Source organism: Dermacentor andersoni, chromosome 11 (genome assembly GCF_023375885.2).
Source record: "Dermacentor andersoni chromosome 11, qqDerAnde1_hic_scaffold, whole genome shotgun sequence".
NCBI classification, from domain to species: Eukaryota; Metazoa; Arthropoda; class Arachnida; order Ixodida; family Ixodidae; genus Dermacentor; species Dermacentor andersoni.
In genome coordinates, this window is record NC_092824.1 from 112,042,633 (window position 1) to 112,053,132 (window position 10,500).

At 45.7% G+C, this 10,500-nt stretch overlaps 1 long non-coding RNA gene across 1 annotated transcript in view; it reads left to right on the forward strand.

Moving 5' to 3' along the window:
* Window positions 1–5,293, forward strand: part of LOC129386937 (uncharacterized) — a 428,157-nt gene extending 422,864 nt beyond the window's left edge. Inside the window, exon 6 of the long non-coding RNA XR_008614266.1 lies at window positions 5,201–5,293. This is a non-coding gene — a long non-coding RNA (uncharacterized lncRNA). The remainder of the gene's footprint in view (window positions 1–5,200) is intronic.
* Window positions 5,294–10,500: the final 5,207 nt, after the last annotated feature.

Sequence of the window (10,500 nt, forward strand, 5' to 3'; positions counted from 1 at the left end):
TGGCCTGCTAGGTGTCGACCGAGAACATTATCCAACCTAAAGGCTCTGAAGCAGTCTTTAAGATGCCAGGGGTCTCTTGCACCATTTCTATTGCTGAGCAATATGTACAATAAAGAAGCATACACCAGGAAAATATAGAGAACAAGTTTATCCATAGACAACTAGTTGCTGTTGCTCCGAATGTCTGGTTTGGGTCTGTAGTCTCACCTCATCTTGATGTGGTGACGCCATGAGGTGCTTCTCCACATGTGACTTGTAAGAGTGAGTCTACAGGCACGGCAATTGAAACTTATTAGTGAATATTCACTCAAGGTATGGCAGCCCCTTTTTAGCAAGGAAAGCATTACCATTCTCTGCTGTGTACGTAGGAGAACATATGTTAGGGACAGCATTTGCCTTGAATCGTTTTTTTTTTTTTGCTATTCCGTCCTTCGTCGAGAAACTGATCAGATGTGAAGTGATCCTGCATGCAAGCAAACTATCACGGGGAGCGACGACACATCATACGTGGCACAATATGTAAATGACTGGCACCACTATATAGTAAGTTTAGTACTACAAATCTTTCTTTCTTCCAGTGTTCATTTACCAACTCTATCGTTTTCGGCTTGCGTAACGTATTCAACCAAGCAGCACTCTAAATAGACCTCAATTTTCTATTTTCGTGATATTAATACGGCACCCTGCGAGCCACCGTGGTACAGCGCCAAGACTTTCGTGAAAACAATGCTATACAACTGTGGCACTGAGGGCTCGTTATCAGACGCCCCTTAACAGGAGTCGCCCCTTAACAGGTGCCCCACCATAGAACTATGCTACCTCGGGTTACCACACTTTAGAGCAGAAAAATTCACTGAGCAACTCAAGTATACTAAAGACTTAGGAATAGTTCAAAGGGACAGCATTGTACTTTTACATATAATTTGCATCCTTCCATATCATTGCACGCTTTGAGGTAAGCGGCTCGTGCGCCCAGGTGCTACTCAAACGCAAACAAAAGCAAGCGTATGCAGCAGTGCTGCTTAAAAAAAAGGGGTGGGGGGGAGGGCGACACGGCATACGTGAGCCGGCTGGCCTAGGACTTCACCCCACCACTCTATGAGCAACACTCACCAGGTTCTGCATCGTGGCACGCAATATTTTTGTCAAAACAAAACAACGCGAATCTGTAACATATCTCATTTTGGCAACATACATGTACGTTCACAACGAACGCTTTGACAAATAATGTATATCGTAAACCACGTAACGATATCCGCAGTTCTACGCGTTGATTACATAATACAAACATCAACCGTACCTCTGAAAAAAATATGGTGAAGCATTCTCGCAGGCTCTTGAAAGGAAAAATTTATCTCGCATATTCTTGACCCTCTTGGCGCAGCTTTCTTGCGTTGCATGCGAAGCAACCACTGATGTCGGCGCACAATAACCGATCTCCCACATGGGATCGAATAACAAGCTTTTCCGCTTTCAGAGCAATTCGTGCAGTTGGGAGCAGAGCAGCCGGTCATTATATCATTCCGATAGAACTGCAATGACACTGCGATGAACCAACTGTGAGATGCGCTGCGCACGTTGCGTTGTTGCTCTGCAGCTAGCCCGCACGCGAACAGGGAAAGCCAAGATCAGCCACATTCGCTTTGAATTTGACTGGCGATAACTTGTGTCAATCCAGTTCGCTGCAGCGGCGGCGGCGGGAAATACAAAAATTGGCCCGAGCATCTGCCTCTCCGCATTGCGTGATTGCTTGACTACCACGTGACGACGTTCTGCCAATAGAGGCGCTAGCGGCGTGATAAAATGGACGTGCAACTCTCCTACCTTTCCGTAGGAGAGTTGCGGCAGCGGTGGCGCCAGCCTTGCTGGAGAAAGAAAAAAAACACTCAGAAAGCTCGCTTTCGCACATCCGCGGCTGCGGCTGTGGCATTGCATAAGCCTCTCTATAATGTCTGAATAAAGCCTTTCGTGTCACTTTGCGTGGGCATTCAATAAACACAAACTCGTGTTTCGGCTCTTTATGCTCTCAAACAAAAGCTTCGCTCTAGTTAGATTCCAAATTGTTGGATCTTCTGCATATTTTGATGCGGACTACTTCTTCGCTTCTCCCGAGCTGACCCCTTCCATCGTCAGTTGCCAACACTTTCCCTTGCATTTTATTCTGCTTGTCTATCCAGACACATAGTCAATGGCCCACACACGTTATAGAGGATTGACCAAGAATGTACAGGTACCCAACTGTACGTATCCTGTTGTACTTACTCAGTGACCCATGTTGTCAATTCAGGAACACACCATGTGACACATACTCAGTGACCCATGTTGTTGCCTGCTGTAAAAGACAGCACCAGCCAGACTCCGAGAGTCATATTCCGCCTTGAGGGGCACAGTGACAAAAAAAAAGCTTTGCTTTAAAATATGGTTCACATGATTTAGGAATTTGTACCTGATTTCAAAAAAAAAAAAAATACTTACCAAAGTTATGTTAGCTGCATCTGTCAGAGCATCTGCAGCTGAGACATTTGTTAAATTATTTTGTAGCTTATGTGAAATGCTAGCGTTTACAAAGATTTTGCACAAGTGGTACTCACAAATGAGTTGTGTAATACAGAGTGATCTATAATGTGTAAAGTTGGACCGCTTTAGATTTGTCGATAGGTACAGTTTACAATATATTGACCTTTTTTTGTTGCTGAGGTATAACGTATTCAAATAAGGAACATTTCAAAAGTTTTTTATAGAAAATAATTGGCATAAATACGAGTTCTGCTTTTCAACAGCGGGTAGATTTTAACTTTTTCCTTTGAATGCAACAAACTGCACGAAATTCAGCGGTGGTTTCCTAGCAAGACTAGTTATCCGTTCCCAAGTACTTCGACGGGAGCTCCGTAACTCGCCTGGCCAGGTGACGCCCGAAATGGACACTTTTTCTCCAAGGAGAGACAGCGACGGTTATCGACTCGAAGCGATGGTAGCATTTCTTGTCGTTTTCCCCCAAACTCCCAGAGCAATAAAAGGATGTAGCTAGTGTGTCGCATTAGCTGTGCGACACGCTGTGTGCTTTCCAGTCGAACGGCTACACATGCAAGGGCCAAATCTCGTTAGCGGCCTTGGTTCTCGGAAATCCAATCTGCCCAATGCGGCTCCTGACGTTTGGTTGCTGCAGCAGTGCAAATGGCATCTCTCGGGAAGCAGAAGCACTCGTTTATGCTTCGTCTTACTAATACAGTGCAGTACTCTTGATGACGGAAATCGTGTTAAGGCTGAGCAGCAGTAAACACAAAAATAGGCTGCTGCTGATTCGGCTGCTGCATGATCGAAAATAGTGTCGTAAGTAATTTAGCCGTAGTTCTAGTGGAATACTTATTCAGTATTTGTTGCAGCTTCAAGCAGCAACAGCTCGTGATTGACGGAATCCAACATTTTTTGTTGATCTTGAAACCACACTAATGTTTAAAATCTGACTTTGGTTCCTTGAGTAATTTTTTCCTTTAGATGCAGCAACGCCTATTTCGTTGAGCAAGCGTTGGTCAGAATTGGATCCCCATATTTGATCACCGTGATACCTGCGGGAGGTGATGCCTACATTCCAGGGCACCGACTGACAAAGTCGGGGTTTCAGAGTGGTCATTTTCAATTTTTTCGGTAATCAATATTATCTAGCAGAGTAGCCAGAGATCGTCCCTAAATCGACAGCGAGGACAGACACAAAGGATGCGCGCAGACTTCGAATGTATTGCTACAGGACACATTTGTGGAGAAGTCAAAACACGGAAAATCACTGCGTGTTCATGTAGTGGCGTTCAGTGCGGGTATACATTCACAAAACACCACTACATATCACTACATAAACATGTACTCTGATTGTACAAGGTCCGCTCTCAGAGCGTACCTGTAGAGCTTTACAAGGAAGTCTCTGCTGACGAGGAGGAGGAGAAGATTTTAATGAAGAGGAAGGAGGGGAGGTCGGCCTGGAGAGTGTATCTCTAGCTTGCTACTCCTTACTTGGGAGATGGGAAGTGGGATACACAGGGAAAGGTAGGTGGCGGGTGATTAACTTTTCGTACAATGAGCTACTATATACACGTTGTCCAATGTGCGGATGCGCACTGTAGACGCAATACACGCAAGAGTAATCTTGTACACACAAAAAGTTATCGCGCAAACCCATTTGGCACTGTCCGTACGTCTCACAGGTTCTAGAGGTATTCGTCTAAACCAGTCTCATGCAGAAAGTTGGAGTGATTTTATGACACGTTGGGCGCAGTCAACTCTTCTCCACGCGCACGAAAGCTTTTCTTCCAGAGCTTTCGCAAGGTCGGCACTATAGTGCCGACCTCTTAAAATGACTAACCTCCCTGCCTTACCTCTCTTCTATTTTTCTCTCTCTCGCGCGCTCTCTCTCTCTTAACATGACTGCACGTGCTCACACAGTGATACGCCACAATAAGGAGTGGACGAAGTGTAGGCTTCGGAAAATGCCTGCATTTACATCAAATACGACATATGGCTGCTGCATATGGCGCTGCCGCGCAAGCTATCCTGAAAGCGATGTCCGGTGGGGACAGTCTAGGCGCACCTAGGGCCGATAGCTTCGTGTGCACTACAGCATCCGTGCGCTTCCGCGTCACCCGCGTACACGTAGTGGAACGTCAGTGGAACTTTTTTCAAAGTCAGTTTTAGCTTATTTCTACATTTCAACTGAACAAAGTCAATCTCCTGTATTCTTCATTGACTTCGCTGTTTATCGGTTTCGTATTCGTAATACGCAATAATGTTGCTTAATAATAATAATACGTGTTCATAATATGTAATAGTCACTGGCAAAGAGTAGAACAACAGCACCCGACAATATGTTTCATGCATGTTCATGCAATGGTACGCGCTTCATGTACATGCATTGTACAACTGTAAATGATTGTAGTGTTCATATAAAGGTATGTCTCCTTTGTACTTTTTCACGCAGTAAAAGAAAAAGACTTTGTGCATAGAATAGCCTCAACTTAGCGCTGCAAGAACGTGAAAAACAAATGCGAGCAGAACACAATAAATGAACGGCATTTTTACATGCTCTCATTTGGCCCATATTTACCCGACGGCATTCGGGCGGTTCTTCATTAAACGAAGCTCGAATGTCTGTCAGCGGCCAAGATTAATTAAATGCTAAACGTGCTTTTCTGTTCAATTTTCAACCATGCAGGAGGGCCAGTCCAAGAAAGGAAAGCAAACGACGTATCTTGTAATACCTCCATTGTGCGGAGCTTGAATGATTCTAATAAAATGCATCGCTGGGACAAAGGGTTGCGTTGGATTAATGGATATCAATGACTATTCATCCGGCAGCTGCAGACTATCGGTGATTGCTTTTCTGCGACTTTTTTTCGCAAATGACACTTCCAGACAGGAACCATTTCGTGAAAGCTTGAACGCAAAATGTGTAAAGATATTTAGTTTGTCCTCATTACGAAAGGAGTAAAAAGGCGCTGCTTGCGAAACTCAAAGCACCAAGCTGGCCACTTGCCTCTGAAAGCACTAGCTGCTACCGAGAGGCCGCAATATCCGCTTACATTCACGGAAGCAGGAGCGGCGGATAAAAAAAATAAAAAGGTGGAATAGCACGTGCCTCTTTGCTCTTACGAAACGAGTACCATCAGCACGACACCCAAGTAGTTGTCCCAGCAGGGGATTATCAAGGACGGGATAATGCAGACACCGTACCGAAGCATCGAGCCTGGCTAGCGGCGCACTCCCGGTGACGATTGGATTAGGCAAGGGAGCAGCATTTCATGGTACCGTGGAGAATCTCGTTTAAGGTGCACCTACGACGTGGAAGTAGATCACCCGCACTCGGCCACAGTTCCGCGAACTATTGCACACGCTGTTGATGTTACATATACCAGGAACGGCGTGTCAGCGAAGTATTTCTGTGCTGAGCACGAACTTTGTCGCCGAGAAGATAATATGATCGAGAAAAAGAACGGGGCAAGGATGTGAGAAAGACAAGGGGTAACTTGCCGAGACCATGGCCGGAGTGAGCGCGAGCTTTGTCTTCTGTGCGAATGCTTCCAACGTTGCTTGTATTGACATTGTGTACACCCATGTACATGCAACCCTGTTTAAATACGTAGGATGATGACTTGCATACTTAAACGTGGCTCGCGGTAGAGACGGTGTGTAAAGCAATGTTTAGAATAACAGTAGCTATTTCAGAGGAACACAGTTCCACATATTTGATGTAGCGCACTTAAAAAGTGAAACAATATCTAGTATACAGAACGCCATTCCTTATATTTTGTGATTTCGCGTCGAATGCCATACGTATTTTGGTGAATGAAAAATATTCACAAAAATATTCCGTTTATAGCTAATACCTCAAAGGGAAAGTAGAGAGTGGATGAAAGAGAGATGTCCTCAGTGTTTACTGCAATGAAGTCCCAGTAAACATCGGCTGAGTTGGGTGCAATGAGCGCGCGACGTTAACGGTTCCTCAGGTCGAGGGCATTCTTGCTTTTATTAATCCGGTCAATGGCCAACGAGGTCAATGGGAATACCTAAGCGAATGCCATTGTACGGGGAGTAATATAGCTGCCGTGTCGTTATGGCTTCCCTAGGGCAGGATGAAGCTGGAATGGTCCCTTGACGGTGACTCGGCTACTAAAGATGTATGATATACGTATTCGCTCCACTTCTCGTAAGCGTCGATATTGTGTAAGTCTTGATAACTGATTTCTGTTGCTTGGTTAGCGAATGTGTAACGAGAATCTGGAGGCAAGTTGTGGAGGTTGAAAGCCGGTTTTAACTTGTGTTTGAAGAGGGGCACGTTAGTGACTGAATAAGTTGTTAATCTTGTTACATCAGGAAATCTGGAACGCTATATATATATATATATATATATATATATATATATATATATATATATATATATATATACGTTGCATATTCACAAAGGGGTGATCAAAGCGTAAGTGAGCAATTAAACCGAGCGGCAGTTAACCATCATTGAAAAGATTCTGTGATTCTCAAATATTTCATGAGGTCTGATGGCTGTTACTCCTGTTCACTGCGTTGGAGCCTTTTCCTGTTTTGTTTTATAGTAAAGATGATTTCCTTTTAATACTGGTGTCTTGCACTCCATTGTCTTGCCTATGCCTAGTGTGGCGAATGCGTACTAGAGCGTGAACGTGTGCTCTACACTATGCCGTTTCATTTTCCAAACAGCTTCAATGCAATACAATGAAAAATTTACCAAGAACACCTCATGTTGAACAATGTATGTGATCTCAAATGCATGAACTCTTTCTTAAATAATGGGGTTGGAGTGCGCGCAAGGAAGGCCAACTGTTTTTCATGACTGTTGGAACTTCAGCCGTTTTGTGTAAAAAACGAGTTTGCTTTAGTGATGTGATATGATTTTCGGCCTTGATCGCCAGGCTAAACGCACCTGTTTCTTCAACCGACACACAGCAGCGTTATAATAGTTAAAATACGCCTTGGAATTGGCGAAAGAAGTTCTCACCTGGCAACCGGTTTCTAAAAATGCTAGTGCTTTCGAATGGGCCTCTACAAATCCTGCAGTGTCTTGCCTATTTATCACCTTGATGTGCCTGCATACGATAAAGAACTGCAAAAAAAAAAAGACTGCAGGGCTTTAAAAGTACCGTTTGCGATAGACTCAAGTTGAAGAAGAAAACGTCCAGCTACTTTTCCCATGCTAGCTAATATTCCAAAAATCTGTGAACAGTATTGAAGGGAAAGCATCAGCCAAAAATGGCTAAAGCAACAAAGGAAAGGAAGTCATTGTACGTCAAGCATCCTGAGCGAGAGTGGGTAAGAAGGAAAGGCAGGGTGTTTAGCTAGAGCTTCCCTGGTTTGCTACATTGCACGTGGGGATGGGGAATGAAGAAGAGAGAGAGAAGAAGATAGAGAGAAGACAGGAGTCTCACCTCGGTGTTCTAGAACGTTCGTTCACTCTAATCTCTACCTACACTCAAGAAAGTTGATGGCAGAGCCATCTCTCGAGAAACGTGTTCACTGCACTTCGTTGACACTCCATGACAATTCTTTAGAAATGTAGCGTCTTCTTCAGCCGAAGGAGGGCGCATTGCTCAATTTGGTGGAGTGGAGAAATAGCTTCGAGTCGAGGATCACTTGAGAATACGCTGGTAAATCATTCACGCGCACTAACCAAGGTTCAAGAGAGAGCAAATTATAAAGGAAAGGTAGGGAGGTTAACCAGGACTGAGCCCGGTTGGCTACCCTACACTGGGGAAAGGGAAAAGGGGACGGAAAGATTAAAAGAAGAGAAAGTCTACTGGGTATATCGTTCGGTCAATCAGTCCGGATCACAGACGCTGACTCAATCAAGTAGCCTTCAAATATCGCAGCAGAGCTTTTGTGGCCTTTTGTAGCTGCGATATGCAAGGCCATGGTCCCAAGATCTTCTTCAAGGTGAACGGTGTTCTATATAGCTGATTGAGAGCTGTGCAGAGGTCATGTCTTTCGTTTTGAAAAGATGGGCAGTAGCACAGTAGATGTTCTATAGTTTCCTCGGCACCGCAGGCATTACAGTCGGCGCTATCAGTCATTCCAATCAAAAACGTATATGCATTGGTGAATGCGACGCCCAAGCGTAAGCGGCACAGCATTGTTTCTTATTTCTTAGAAGCCCTGGTAACAGCCGCAGTTGCATAGAGGGGTCGAGGGAATGCAATCGTTCTTGGGTGAATTCAGGTGTGTGCCACTTCTCTAATGTCATACGGTGTGCTACCTTGCTTAGGTGTTGGGCTGCGTGAGTCCGCGATAAAGGTACAGGAACAAGGGTTGCTCCTTCGTGTGCTTTCCTAGCAGCTTCGTCAGCGAGGTCGTTGCCGGAGATACCGCAATGGCCAGGCAGCCACTGAAACACGACGTCGTGTCCTTTCGCTATCATACGATGGTGCATTTCTCGTATCTCCGACACTAGTTGTTCACACGACCCGCGATGAAGAGATGACAGAAGACATTGTAAGGCCGCCTTCGAATCACAGAATATTGCCCACCGATTAGCGGGTTTGTTGTTAATGTAATCAACGGCACCTCGGAGGGCAACAAGCTCCGATCCGGTCGATGTTGTCATATGAGAAATCTTGTATCGGACGCTAATTGATCGTGATAGTATAACGACTGCGCCGGTGGAGCTGGTCTGAGTGGAAGAGCCATCCGTATATATGTGGACTCGGTCAAAGTAGAAAGTGTTCAAACAATCCAGAGCTGCTTGCTTCAGGGCCAAGGTAGGCAGGTCGGTCTTCTTCCTTATCCATGGAACCGTGAGACGCACTTGAGGTTGTTCTAAACACCACAAAGCTGAGGTTGAACGTGCTCATGTGTGTCGCCTTCAGGTACAGTAGAAGAGCTTGTGTGCATTTCTCGGATTTTGGGTTGTGAGATCAGGGGCCCCAGACCTTTGCGTTTAAGAAAGTCCGATCAAGCAGTCGACTCAAGGCATACTGGAGAGTCTCATGTTGTTTATCGAAGCGATAAAATTTGGCAGTGGCTTAGCTCGGTTATGCCAAGATATACGTAGCGAAAGCTAAGGCATAGCATGGTTAGCCTTGGTTAATCTTGATTTCAAGTCCAGATTAGTCTGGTTGTCTAGCTACGTTGCGGCGTTCAGCCAGTCGTTCGGCGCGCTGATTCCTGGCCGATTCGTTTCCTCTTCATCTCGTTCCGATGTCGATTCCAGGCCTCCTCCTGCTTATCAGAATAGTCGCCGTTCATAGTGCCGCCTCAACTGTAGTTGCGGCGCACGCGAGCTCTCCTTTTCAATCCTCCGACAGGTTATCAGGCATGCGACGCAGCTGGCGAAGCGAGCGGAGGTGAGCGCAACGACGAGGAACGCGTGTGACGTCGTACTAAACGGCGACGGCGGAAAGGCACGGCGCTGCGCAACGGCGGAACACCTGTGGCTCGGTGCTACTAGTGGCGCATGCGCAGTAGTGAGTAGGGAGCGAGAGAGAGAAATATCCGTGGCGAGGCGCACGTTGTTACGTCATGTGCCTCCTCGGAGCATCGGCACGGCGAAATCGCAAGTTCGCGGCAAGTAAAGCTTTCGCTTTAAAAGAGGCACAGGAGATGATCGATGGTCTCTTCGCATTTGCACTTAACACACGGGGGTGAGTCAGTCATTCCAATTCGGTATCTGCGATAGCTAGTGAAAGGTACTCCGACCCACCTCCATCGCGGCTCCTACGGCGTGTTATACCAATTATTTAGTTGCGTAGTTCTCCGACCGACTGTGTCATACTGCAGCTTATTACTTTGTACACGTGCATCAATGCCGCATAAGCCGACATTTTCGTGGAGCCTGTACACCACATTCGATCGAAACGAAGGATTTTCAACGTTATCACTGGTCATCTGATTCGGAAGACTGCGATAATACAGGTGGGCACACCAAAGTGATGCATGGCCAAGGCCACCACAAGCCGAATTTCCCAGGGAGGTGCTCATGGCAGAAAAGAC